This window comes from Carassius auratus, chromosome 41 (assembly GCF_003368295.1).
Source record: "Carassius auratus strain Wakin chromosome 41, ASM336829v1, whole genome shotgun sequence".
NCBI lineage: Eukaryota > Metazoa > Chordata > Actinopteri > Cypriniformes > Cyprinidae > Carassius > Carassius auratus.
Window position 1 is genome coordinate 1,544,339 of NC_039283.1, and position 14,560 is coordinate 1,558,898.

General features: G+C 37.4%; 1 protein-coding gene across 1 annotated transcript in view; it reads left to right on the forward strand.

Annotated features, from left to right (window-relative positions):
- LOC113059477 (collagen alpha-6(VI) chain-like) overlaps window positions 1-14,560 on the forward strand; it is a 1,020,620-nt gene that overhangs the window by 34,532 nt on the left and 971,528 nt on the right.

Consider the following 14,560-nt stretch of genomic DNA (forward strand, 5'->3'; position numbering starts at 1 on the left):
TCACGCCAGTCTTTCATCATATTTTTGGCATGCCTCTCTGTGGAAAAAGTGACAGGAATAGAGAGGGAAAGACGGCAATCTCGCAAACCTTGAGTTCTCCGTCAAAGGTCACCAGAAACTGACAGGAATTCTCTCTCTCACTACACTGGCTTGATTCCTCCTCATTTCCATCTATACTCTCTCACTCTCTCTCTCTCTTCTCTTTCCATCCCTCATGTGCTCCCTCTTTAATCTGAGAACTGACAGTCAAATGAATGCCAGGTGGATTTCTTTTGCCTCCACCCTGTTGTATCACAGACAGAGAAAGAATTATTCAACAGCGAGAGTAGCCCTGCTCGTCCATCTCCTCTCTGTGTGCACAGAATCAGTCTCTGTTCTCCTGTCTGGTGTATCAGATTGCTGACTGGTTCCTCATATGCTCACTGACAGAAAGGCAGGCTGTGGGATGGTCTCCAGGCCCGTCCCTGCAACTCTAGTGATAACATCTTAAATCAGAGTCTGCAGAGCTGCTTCTCTCTGTCACATCGTCTTCCTACCAGCATCTTCTGTCATTTCCAAACCATCTCCTGCATTCTTTTCCTCCTCGGTTCTCATCCCATCATTACTGCATCTGCATTGTTCTCTCTTGTGGAAATGTGTGCTCATTACTACTTTCTACAGTACAGTTTTACCTTTACCTTTGGCTCATTTCCTGAAGAGTTCTTGATCATTACGTTCAAAATACAGACAAATTATAAGAAATACAGCAATATTATAATTCTGGCCAATAGGATAAGCTGGCAATTTGTATATTTTGGCCAATAACTGATAATAACTTAAAATGAGCTAATATTAAAATAATTAAAACTGATATTAAACCCATATTAGCTGATTTTAAAAACCATTTAGTATAAATAAATTTATAAAAATGAGCAATAAAAGCAATTATTTTAAATGCTACAAGTGGTTTTAGTTAGTACAACATTATAATATATAGTATGAAAAATGTATATTAAAAATAAATATTATATTTAGTATATTATAAAATAAAAAAAAACCTTCAGCTGAAATTCAATGTGGTATTCAATATGGTTTAATATATACTGTGCCATGCCTACGAAATTGCTTATAGCACTTTTACAGCTGAAGTGTTGTATAATATTTTGTTATTAAAATACTGTTCTATCCCAGCTGTATGTATAGAATAAAAGTAAACTCATCCATCTGTAGGTCAGTCCCCCAAAATGTGTTAATGCTGTGGCTGTGTAGCACTTTTAAGGTTTGCAGGTCTATACCTGAAAAACACTATTGATTTTTGGAAAAAAAGAAATGTATACAACTTTTAGGACACACTTATATTTTAATGGCTGTCAAAGGAGAAAGCTTTTGTTGGCCACAGCATTTACCAACAGGGCTAGCCAGCCATAACTTGGGGGAAACCAGTCAAACTCAGAAACATTCGCTCCAAAAATGGTTCAAGTTTGGTCCAAGACTCCCTGTTTGTCTGGTCAATGAAAGGTGAAAAAGGATTCTATCCAGAAATTCTACAAAAAAAAAAACTCTATTTGCACTATTTTAAACAAGTGATATTGTTATATTAAGGATGTCACTGTGCTCTTTGAGGACTGGGACTGACAGGTAGATATATTTGAAGATTTATACTTAGTTAGAACAGAAAGAGACAAGCATGTTAGAGAAAGAATGAGAGAAACAAAGAGAGAGAGAGAGAAGAGAGAGAGAATGACACGGTTCTTCTCCTGTGACCTATGCAATTGCTAGAGTAGAGACAGCTCATCAATCCTCCCATGGTTGAACATCACTCTCTGTCTCCATCCCCCAATGGAGGGACAGCCTGTCTCTTCCTAATGCATGTGTCCTTACCTCTCAGCTCCTCTCAAACAGATTTACACTCCAGCTCTTTGCCTGTGACAGCAGCTTTCCTTTTACTCTAATCACCAATCACTTTGGACCAAACCAGGGTGTTTGGAATTCAGCCTCAGGAGGGCAAAGCCCCTTATCCTTATACCCTCATGAAACAACACGTGAAACAGGATTTATTTATTTGAAAATGGATGTTGGGAAGAAATTAGCGCTGCAAGCTGTTTGCTCTATGAAAACGTTTGCTCTATTTATTGTGTCCAAACTTTTCTTTAAGCCATGTTGCTGCCTGTAACTTTCCTTCCAGTGACTTCCACCCATGTCTTGCTCTCTCTCATTGGCTGTAGCTTGTCACGACACCTGACACCATGAGATGTCGAGTCGGCTGTCCGGTCCCAGATATGCCTAGTTTAAAACTACTGGATTTTAAGCCCGATTTGCAAGTAAACAAACTTGCAGACTGGTCGGGCTGTGATCGGGGGAAAATCAGTCAATCTTTATGTGTGATTTACTCATCGACGCATCAAAGAGGCTCACTGGCGTTCCCATCAATGGCCAGCAGAGTTGCTGTGCTGAGCCATGCACATGCACAAATGTGCACCTGTGCCCAGCATGTACTTCCATCTCTCTGGCCACCAGCCATGTAAATCACTCAATCAGACCTCCGGGCAGCTCTGCCATCACCGCCCTGCCTCACGTCTAATGGATAATCAGTGTTGTTTTTTTTCTCCATGCCACACGCACGCGGTTCTCAGTACAGCGCTTTACCCTCCCTGAACTCCGACCATTTCTCCACAGCGTCTCCTTCAATTAGATTGCCAGCGATCTCCCCCCAAAGTCCCACTGATTGCAATCAATGAAAGCACCCTTCTAATTTCTGTACGCTCATGAGAAGCCCACTATAAACAGTTCCAATGCTTAACCATTTGTGACAGAATATAAATCTGAGACAAATGATAATCTGTTGTACCTGTGGCGAATCCCAGGCAATTCCCCTCCTCGACTCTCAGCTCTGAGCAGCCACTTAAAAAATGTAGAACTTTCTCTATTGTTAGAAGGATTGTGACAATTAGCAGAGCTGTAGCATACCTGCCTTATTCAAGACCACGGACATATTTGAATAGCATTGGCTTCAATGACAGTGGTGAGGGACATAATTCTCACTTTGTTCTTTTTAATGATGCTATTAGTTAACCACTTCTCTTCTTTGGTGTATTTTAGCATGCTAAAAATATTTTTTTTTTTTTTTTTTTTTTTTTTTTTTTTTTTTTATAAAGCAATGACTGTGACAAGAAAGACATTTATAATGTTGCAAAAGATTTACATTTTAAATAAATGCCATTCTTTTGAACTTGCTATTCATAAAAGCTTTGCCTTGACAGGAATACATTACATTTTAAAATATATTAAAATAGGAAACAGCTATTTTGAAATTTAATAATAATTTAAAATATCTGTGTTTTTACTGTATAGAGCTGACTTTTATGATCTGAAGTAGGGATGAATGAAGGGGCTGTGCTTGCATGTAACCTTGATAACAGATAGGGTTACTCCCTTCTCCAAGCTGCGAAAAGGAAGAGCCCAGCTACTGTTTTTGTGCAAACTGATGTCCTCACATTTCTTTTTATGTCAGTCTGAAATGCAACCACACTAATAAAACTCCTGACTAGTGCTATGACAACAGAACCTGAAAAAAAACACCTCAATGATTGGGGCTCGCTTTCTCTCTCGAGGAACGGGCTAATTATACAACCTCATGACTATGTGGGTTTAACAAAGCATCGAGAGAGCCTGGAGTCGTGTACAGTTTGGTGTTAGTACAGTGTGGAAAGTCTTATTTTTCCGTTCACAAATGAGCTGTCTGTGCATCCCTTTATGCTAAATACAACTCAGCATGGCTGCATTGTTGGCTGCGACATCCACAAACAACCTTTTGTGTGACTCACTTGCTTTCTCTCACACCCTTCTCAAGCAGACACATGCTCTCTGCCCCTTTTCTGGTGCCATCAATCTCCTCTTTGCATCTGCAACAAAAAGGAGCACCTGACTATTTTTAAAACGCCATCAAAGAGGGATTTGTATGCTCTATGTGTTTTTATGCCCTCGTAATTTCAGTGTATATCCACATCTTCCCTTTATTAATAATATTGTTTAAAAAGACAACAAAAACAGAATTCACAGTAAAGAGATGGGCAAGCAAAAAAACAGAAGCCCAAATAAATAAAGGAGGCCCACTGCAATAAAAGGACATTAATGGCAGGAGCAACCAATAAGGTTTAACCTTGTACAATACATAACATAAAAGCAGCAAAATACAAATGCAGACATCTATCCTGAGCTTTAATATTGCGTGAAGCACAGTTAAAAGTGCCTGTAGAGATGAATGGAGTCTGATTAGATTTACTCATCTCACAATGAGATTTTATGAATAACTCTTGGTTAAAATGCTGTGGTTGCAGGATATGGTTTTAACACATAGCTATAAAATCATTCTGAGTTAGATTTGGGGTTAAAATAATGTAATTTTAAAGTTTGAGTAAGGGGTAACAGATAAAGTTTAAAATATTCCCAAAATCTAAAGCAATAACTTGTATTTAATAAATAATAAATATTGCTAATAAATATTGTTTGCCACATTCCAATCTTCTGCAGTCATATGAAAGATTTGTAAGAGGAACTCTTAGAAATTTAAGTCAAAATGTTAATAAAATTGTGCTGGGTATTTACACTACCATTCAAAACTGGGGAGAAATTGATACTTTTACTCAACAAGGATGTATTAAATTGATCAAAATGACAGTAAAGGCATTTAAAAATGTTACAAAAATATGCATTTTAAACAAATGCTGCACTTTAAAATTTTCTATTTATCATACAATCTTGAAAATCCTGATTTCTGAGGGATCATGTAACACTGAAGACTGGAGTAATGGTTATAGAAAATTCAGCTTTGCGATCACAGGAATAAATAACATTTAAAACGTTTTTTAAATATTACTGTTTTTAGTTGTATTTTTTAACAAATAAATATAGTCTTGGTGAGCATAAGATACATCTTTCAAAAACAGTTAAATTATCTTATTACTTTTTTAATACTCTATACCAGTAAAATAGACTACTGAATAGAATACAGAAACATCAGAGATATAAAAACATGCTGTATGAAAAAGAGCTGCGGGAAAGATTCAGTAGTATTTTCATTTTTGGGTGATCTGTTTCTTCAAAAGAGAAGTGTCAGAATCATGACAACCACATGTGACTATGACCTTTTTGAAAAGAAAACAGTCAACATGTAAAGCAATGAACCCCCAGAATCCTCAGAGAGAGATCTCCAGAAAGCTATCCTGGTGGCTTTCTAAAGGTTTTAGTTTTGTGATAAGTTCAAGCTCCTTCTGCACACTCACTGGTACTATTCAGTCCCTCCAGGATTTGCGATTCTGCGTTTGTTGAATTTATCGCAAAATCAAGCAAACTCTGCAATTTTCACAAAAGCTCGCAAATTTACGTAATTGCCACATATTTCCCCACAGATTTTGGGCTTAGATTTTAGAGCTACATTAAGCCCAAAAGGACAGAGAAGGACAAAAAAGGTTCCATTTCATAAGAAAACCTGGTTTAAGCTGTAATAAAGTTGACTTCTCTTCCTGTTTGTCAGTCGGAGTCCTGATGAGGAAGTCTGGAAATAATCCAAGTAAATCACCTCTAGCCTGTGGTCAGCTCACTGAATAAATCCATCCAAATTCATGCCAATGGAAAGTAAACAAACAATAACAATTCTTCCCCTTCTTTACGTCTCCCAGCACTGCAAAGCCATCTTCTACTGACTCCCGGCACCCGGCAACTTGCTTGACTGACGTTTCAGCGAAGTTCCATTAAGGCCAATGAGATTAAATGGCCAAGGACCTGTGAGAGTGTTAGTGGAAAAACACGGTAGTGAAGGACAGAGATATTAAAGCTTTGTGCTGGCACCCCACTCATCGTGAGTAATTATTCCCAAGGACTGCCATTTTTTGGCCCTGAGGAAAAGAAAAACCTGGAGGCTAGTAGGCTAATCAGGCAATGTTTGTGGCTGACAGCGTGTACCAGCAACAGGAAGACAAGTGCAGTCCTGTTGCTCAAGGAAAACATGTGGCCTTCACTAGGTTTGATTGCTCTGAGATTGCCATCTGACAGTTTGGACAGAGGTTTGAGGGGGGCTTGTGTCTTTGTGGCCTTAATGTGAAACATCAGCTGGCACACAGAGCCAGACTTTCTGGCCTTCTCAAGACAAGATGACACATCAAGAAAGGAAGGAGTTAAAGATGAAGATGAGAAGTAAAGAAAAAATAACAGACATGAGGAAACAAGATGAAAAGAGCAGATGAAATGTGATGTGATGAGATTAGACGAATGATAGAACACACTTTAGAAAAACTGTGTATAAATAGCACTAAAAGTGGTTCATTGCCTCAAAATCGACCCACTTTTAAGTGCTATACAATCTATCTTTATATGTAAAAAGATGTGAAAATACAGGATGACAACAGATGAAGAGAAAAGATGACAAATTAAGATGAGAGGAGAAGAGGAAAGACAAGAAAAGAGACATAACATTAACATATCAAGACTGATGGGGCTATACAAGAGGACAAAAGATGAGATGACATCAGAAGAGGAAAGAGAAGAGGAGTAAAGACAATAGAAGAACTGTCAAGATGAGAAGTCATGAGAAGACAGTGAGATCAGATGAGAAGAAAACAGGCACAAAGAGACAATAAGAACACATTATAGAAAAAAAAATGAAAGGATAGGAGATGAAACAAAAAAAAACATATACCAAAACAAATAAATTGAACAATACAACAACATGAGAGAAAAAAAGTATGTAATATAAGAAAAAAAAAGAATCAAGACCATTAAGACAAGAGTCAAGAAGAACAGATGGGTCAAGACAAGAGAAAAGATGAGACTGGATGGGATAGTACATCAAGAGACAAAAAAAGGAACAGATGACACTGAGATAAGAAGTGTCAAGGTGAGATGGAACAAGAAAAGAATAAACAGAGAAATTAGACAATATTACGTCTACATTGATTAGCAAACAGTTTCGATTTTAACATCTCTTCTGTTTTCATTTGGTCCTGGACTAATCCCTGTAAAATGATGCAGTCAGATGCTTCACCCAATAACCCTTTTGTAGCCACTTAAGATTTATAAGAGAGAAAATACTGCTTAAAAAAATTGGAAAATGTAAAATTAGAGGCAATGAGTTGGAGAAATGGAGTGTGTCTCATCACTGTGATCCCAGTTTGACCTACCAGGGATAAGACTCGGGTCAAACATCTCAAGAAACACAGCTGGGAGTCCTTAAATGTGGATGAATCAGAACACTTGACGCTCTATCCTTTCAGCACTTTGCATTACAATCTTGTGTAAATCACGAAAATAGCCATTGATACCAGGTGTGCAAATATCTCTTGGCTGACTTTATGTACTCCAAGAATTTAAGGAGAATGCCAAAAGATCTCTGAAAGTTTCTTACGGCACATGCTATATAACAGTTAACCTTCCACATTCAAACCATAAACATCTAGAAGTTCTTGCTCACTCCTCCTGTCAACCTCTATAACCTCGTCCCTGTATTCATCTTTATCTGCTATTGCTTCAGACGTCCTAACGAAATGGGATGAATCTTAAGTCAGGGGCTAGGAACGGCATCAGGGGCCCACACCAGTTGCTGGGAAATCAGAACGCAACTGTGCTTCATAAGTGAGAGATACATGTAGTGAAGAGCGACAATAATGGCTGTGTAATCCCTTTATGAAAAGCAAATTGAACTTCATGCTTGAATACAGCTTTCAGAATTGCCCGAATTCAAGACATCAAGTGCTATGGGCGAAAACGGGGAGGGGTAATTTATGACAAGCAATTTTAAGGCACAATGCCACAATGACCGCTCATCTGCAGAGACGTACACGGTAGGCATATCTTTTTTAAAGCTAGTCATTAAGGCTGACACCTAGAGACACAAAGTGAGGGGAAAAGGATTTCGAAATTATTAATTTATAACAGAGAGCCATCCAGGCCTTTTCATGGTTTAATCGCTCGTTCTCTTAATAGGAATGTTTTAGATTCCATTTTACATGACAGCATGTCATTGGGTTACAAAAGAAAACAACCAACCCTGGCGCTTGAACAACACGCTAAATGGGAAACCTGGGAAAATGTATCACATCTGGTGTATGGCTGATCTCTTCCATCACTGCCAAGAACAAGTCTCTCTGAGTGTCTCTAAATCCCATGTTAAAAGACATCCATTACACAGACATTAACTGCTTTGTTGGGCATGTTTGACAGTGTCAGAGTGTGTTAATGCAGGGTGTATACCTTTAAGACTCATAATTTCAAAGCTAAACGTGCCATCTAGCACCCAAGATCTCCTCAACAAAACACAAAAGCGCTTCCATTCAGAAAGAGTGGGGATCAAATTGGACAAAACATGTGATGAATATTTCAAATGACATCTTTGAGTAGCGTATGACTGGAATGGGATTGCGTGTAGATGTAACGGTCACTGTCTCAGTGTCTTTGACAGTTAAAGACAAAAGCTTCCTATACCTCCTCCTCGGCACCACTGTTTACCTTTACCAGTTGAGGAAGAAAGCATGTGTGATCTTTGTACTGATGGGTAATGACTCACAGAACGGTCTCTGAGGGATTTCACATGTCATGTGTGTGGAGTTACAGACATTCACCCATCGGTTCCTGATGATTGGACAACATATGGAAGCTTTTTATACCATAGGTGAGACCGAAAAAGTTTTTTTAAGCCATGCATGTAATGGAATTGTCTGAGGAAAAGATAAAAGATAATAGCATTACAAAAAAAAAGAAATTCCTCTGCAGTATCTATAAAGTACAGTACCATTCAAATATGGGAATGAAGTGGACCATAGCTTTGAATTTTAATTTATATTTGCCTTAAAATGGGTCACATCAAATTTGTTGTCAATAACATGTGAGAAACAATTAGATGCCAACTTGTCACACTGCATAATGACACACCATATTTAAAACTAATTTGCAAAGAAACATTAGATTTTTTGATCCAGGGTCCATTCATTTGATCTACAAAGTTATTGTACACTGTGCACTATAATATAAATAAATACATTAATAAAAAGCTAAGTTGGAAATAAGATTATTAATATCCAATAAAATATATATATATATATATATATATATATATATATGAGAAATCAGCAGACAGAGACAAACAGAAGTTGTACTGGACTTGTGTTTTTATACCTCAGCTCAACACTAAACTAAAATCACCATGCAGAGTTGCAGGTCCTTGATATCAAGGGGACACCAGTCTTCACGAACACTCTCCTGATGTGATAAGAGGGACAGACAGGAAAGAAGCTCAGGGCCACTTTCTTTAAGCTCCATTAAGCTCAGTGGCAAATCTTACCCTAATACCTGTTGTCACGATGGATTCACTGAAGTGAAAATGCTTTTCCAGGCCACCGGGTAAGACACACACACAGCACCCTGGCTCACACGCTGTTATTCACTTACTTAAATTTATAAGCAGGTGATACTACGTGACAGGCATGTCCCTGAGTAACCACAACACCTCTGATGCTTGAAGACATGATACTGACAGCAGTGGCGTGTGCTGGACTTCTGAAATGAGGAGGTGAAGTCGCATACCTGGGTTTGGTCATTTTTGCTTTAGTTTTATTTGATGTTTACACATTTTCTGGCCTAAAGGGAAAATGGGACACCATTTACCCAACATATAGATAATCAAGAAGTAACTAATATAAAATTATTCAGAATCAAGCAATATCACACAAGAGTGCTAATATCTGTGGACCCTTCTCACATTTATACTGTAGGTTGGGAACATAAAAGTACAGAATAGCAGGTAGATGGAAAGCCACAGTAAATATTTTTTTGTTATTAAAAATAAAAGGTAAAGTACAATAATAATCATGTTTATGTGTGATATTCATTTTATACAGCTCTTCAATAATTGAGTGATTACATTTTTGCTCAGCCAACATAATTACATCCAAAAACACACACACTCAAAAGACACAAAGATACACAATTTCTTATTACATAGTAGACAAAAACAGTATGAAAAGAGTAGCATGTCTATAGTATTCATAAAACCGTATGCGAAAATTATCTAAATGATTTTCACTTCCAGCGAGATTTTAAAGTTGTCATCCGGACATTTTAAATGAATGGGTTGAGCAATCATTCAATGACTTGTTCGTTAATGAATTGATTCAGTAAATGATTTTTACTCACAGGCAGTGGTTTACCATTAATCAGAAACAAAATGGTCAGTAGTTGTTGTTTTGTTTTTGCTAACTGAGACAAACATCGGAAGGCCATCCAATGCAGTAGTGCAGATTTAATTATATACCAAGAAATCATATTTGTGAAGAGCCACCATTCTTTCCTCTTGTGTGTTCTGTAGAAGCACAAAGCCACAAGTTCTGAAGCACAAAAGCAGAAAGGCAGCTAAATAATGTAATTCTCACAGTAGCAATCTCACTGAATGGCTGAATGCGTTTGGCATTCTTGCCAATCATTTCAGCCTCAACGTTACAATGACAACTCACTGTTTCTAAGCAACCGGACACAAAACCACCTCCCTCATGATTTGAGAGATGCCATGGGCACCGGGGCATGATTATTACTGCCTCTTATCTCACATCAAACCAATACCCAATTTCTGGGCGATTTTCACCAACCAGCCCAAGTTGGCCCAAATGAGAACGTTTACTGTACTTTAAAGTCGAGATAGCGTGAACTCAAAATGAAGCAATGAATTTTGAAATGTGCTCGGCTTAATATTTGATATGGAGACTTGCTCGGCTGGTGTGCCCTGACAGAGAGAAAGTAGAGCGAAAGACAAAAGCATCTGCCATCAAAGTCAGAGAGCTTAGCATGACGCTATTGTAAGGCCACCACACTGCCATTCTCTTCATCTGCCAATCAATCATCCATCTCGGAGCGGGAGAGGGAGCAGGTCCCTGGCTAAACCTGCTTTGAGAGAAGGGCACACATCCTTCTCATCGGGTCCCACTGAGAGTATTTATGTCCTCATGTATACAGTTTACCATAAACACCCAGTCCAGTGCATCATTCTCCTGAAAGCTCATACAAGTAAGACTGTTTCTATTCTACAGTGTTGGGGGTGATGTGGAACAAGCAGCATGCATTAGCTAATCAGATTTGCTTTTTTAAAGGGATAGCTCACCAGAAATGAAAATTCTGTCTTCATTTACTGCAAACTTTCTTCGGTGGAACATAAAAGATGTTATTTTAAAAAATGTGGTGACCAAACAAATTCTGGTTCCAATTTACTTCTATAGTATGGAGAGAAGAAAACTATGGAAGTCAATGGGAAACAGAAAAAAATATATTTGTGTTTGTTCAGCTAAAGGAAGAAATAAATACAGGTTTGGATGACTAAAGTTTCAAATTTGGGTGAACTGAATAAAATCTGATTAAAAAAAAAAAAAAAAAAAAATTATATTATATTATATATATATATATATACTACAATACAAAAATAGCACTGCTCTAACCACATTCTCATCACTAAAAACCTCAGGCACTCAAACATCTCTAGACTTTAACAAAGCGTCTCTCTTGATACCCTTTACACAGAACACACCAGTGTGTCTGAGTCCCAAAAGATGCTCTACACCTCGCTGACAGAAGCAGTTCCAGTGTGGAAATGAAAAATTACAAAGATACTCCCAACGACTGCAACACACAAGCCCTATTGTTATTCTTAAAGCAATTTAATTCTCGCCAAAGAATTATGAAGAATGAATTGGCAATTTCATCTGGTGCATTTCCATAGAACATGTACTCAATACAGTGGAACAAGATAAACAAAAAAAAATGAACGCCGTCTGATAATGGGGTAGCAGAGTAATAACCATTAGCCTGTTTTTAATGGGCCTTACTGAGACATACTCATACCAGAGAAAAAGAGAAAAAAAAAAAAAAAAAAAAAAAAAAAAAAATGCACTAATGAACATGTTCTTCACAGTGCTTGAGACCCTGTGTCCTCTGTAGATGAAATGTTTTTTTGTGTGTTTTTAGCTCTCACTATACACCCTTTGTTCTCTATGTGCCTCAGAGGTGGTTCTCATGACTCAAGATGTTTGCGAACATTTTATTTCTCAGAAGTTGATCTTTTTTTTAGCACAGGAGACTTAATGCTAATTAATTTATTTTGAATGTTTAAATTTACTTAAACGTAAAAACTATGCGACAATTGGGTATAGTCTTAAGATCCGTTTTAAGTGATCTGATCACTTAAACCGTACTAAACAGATGTGTAAACATGGTCCAAAATATTTTTCACACATTCTCAGGTTTTGTTATTAAGCTATTAAAATTATTTTAATGAAATGAAGCTGAATATACACACACACACATGCATGTATAATTATATATATATATATATATACACACACACACCAATATACACACATTTACATCAGAGACAACATCAGTGTGTATATATATAAAAAAAACATTGTATGGGTCAAAAAGATCGATTGTTCTTTTATGCCAAAAATCATTAGAATATCAAGTAAAGATCATGTTCCATGAAGATATTTAGTACATTTCCTACTGTAAATATATCAAAACTTATTTTTTGATTAACAATATACATTGCTAAGAATTCATTTGGACAACTTGAAAGGCGATTTTCTCAGTATTTAGATTTTGTTGCACCCTCAGATTCCAGATTTCATAGAGTTGTATCTCGGCCAAATATTGCCCTATACTAACAAACCATACATCGATTGAAAGCTTATTTATTCAGCATTTTAGAAATGTTGTGGTCCAAGGTCACATATGCCTTTTTATGAATCTGAAGATAGGTTTATCTCAAAAACAGATTTGCTTCTTATTTCATCTCATCTCGATCTAGGAAAAATTACTTAAAAAAAAAAGACTTGTGATTTCCCTTCTGGTCAGTGTTCATTGCAATATTGCCAAACAAACAAGAGAGTCTGTACAGATGAAAAGTGTAAAGCCTTCTATATGCTTATTGATTTCTTTTGATCTTTTATTTGATCTATTTACTTTTCATGGCCTCTTTTTATGTTTTCTTTATTAATTTTTTTGTGGGTCTGGTGTGGGCCTGAGAGGAGGGGGTGTGTGGTTTTGTTTGTTTGCATGCATCTGTCTGGGACAGTAATGAGCGCCCCATATGAATAATTATTTTTAATCAATAGTTTTGCTTCATTTATATCGTATGATTTTTTGATTAAAAAAAGTAATAATAAATAAAAAATAAAACTAAACAATGAAGCAGTCCTCTGTATTATGTACACTGATATTGTCTCTGATGTAAATGCGTGTATATTGGTATTGGCTCGAAAAAGTGTGTAAAACAGTCTCTGGTACAGTCTGTGAAAAGAGGACAATAAAGAATTAATCTGAATCTGAATTTGTGCTCTTCATTTAACCCATCCAAGTGCATGCACACACACACACAGCAGTAGTGAACACACACCCAGAGCAGTGTGAATTTTACATGTGAATCCCCATGTTAATAAACTTTAAAGACTTTAAAACATTCAATTTTATAACTGACAAACTTCTAAAAACTAATTGTGTTATGTGAGCATCCCATGAACACTAGTCCTGCTCTTCACACATGCGCTAACCTTGCTTGTCTTTATTTGGACAGGAAAAACTGAAAAAATCTGTCCAGGAACGGCATCATGGGCCACTTAGTGGATATCCACTTTCCGTGAGACAGATCCCCAAGTGGTTTTGCCCCAACACACACACTAATCTCATTATTACTGCAGCTATCATCCTCCAGATTCGCCTCATTTCTCTTCAAACTCTTAACTTGAAGGAAATCCCAGACTGCTTTGCTGGGCCCACCCCAAGCGGCAGTACTGGACTGAAGGAGCTTAGAGAGGCAGAGAGGATTTCAACACATGCACACACACTGTATTCCCTGCAGCCGTGAAGTGGCATCTCCCCACTCTGGGGATAATCTGCGGGAGAGATGCTAAATCAGCTTCCCTTCCATTGCCTCAGGACCACAGATCCTCTTGTGATGTCTATGCCTTAAACCGTGTTCATAAAGCACAATCACTGGGCTGGCACTGGAAGTCACGAAACATACGGGCATTAGGACAGCAGGCCGTTTTCAGAGTTCTCAGGTTCTTAAGACCAGTCATGTGATGCTAATACCAGTCAGTAGTCATGCTTCTGAACTTTAAACAGTTTTAGCAGCATTAATGCTCCATATTTCTGGAGCACTCACTCAGCAGTCACTCAGCAGTCACTCAGCAGTCACTCAGCAGTCACTCGGAACTGCTTCATCAAATTTGATCACTTTTCACCAATCTGTTTGGCAAATCCCACATAAAAGTTCAAAACATCCTGTTTTGACACAACCTCATCACTTATCAGATTGAAATCAAAACATTATTGAAAATCTGTGTCCTTTTTCACTAGTTTCACCCTGAGATTTTTCACTTAGTACAAATAGCATATTCTTTTTAGTTGCACTTTAAAGTGAATTGCGCCTATTCCTCTTTGTACTATGTGCTATTTAGATGCAAGTTAAAATTTACAAAACTCAAAAACACTTAGTAAAAATAGACGCTGCCAAAATCTTTCACAAAAACATTAAACAATGTAACACCAT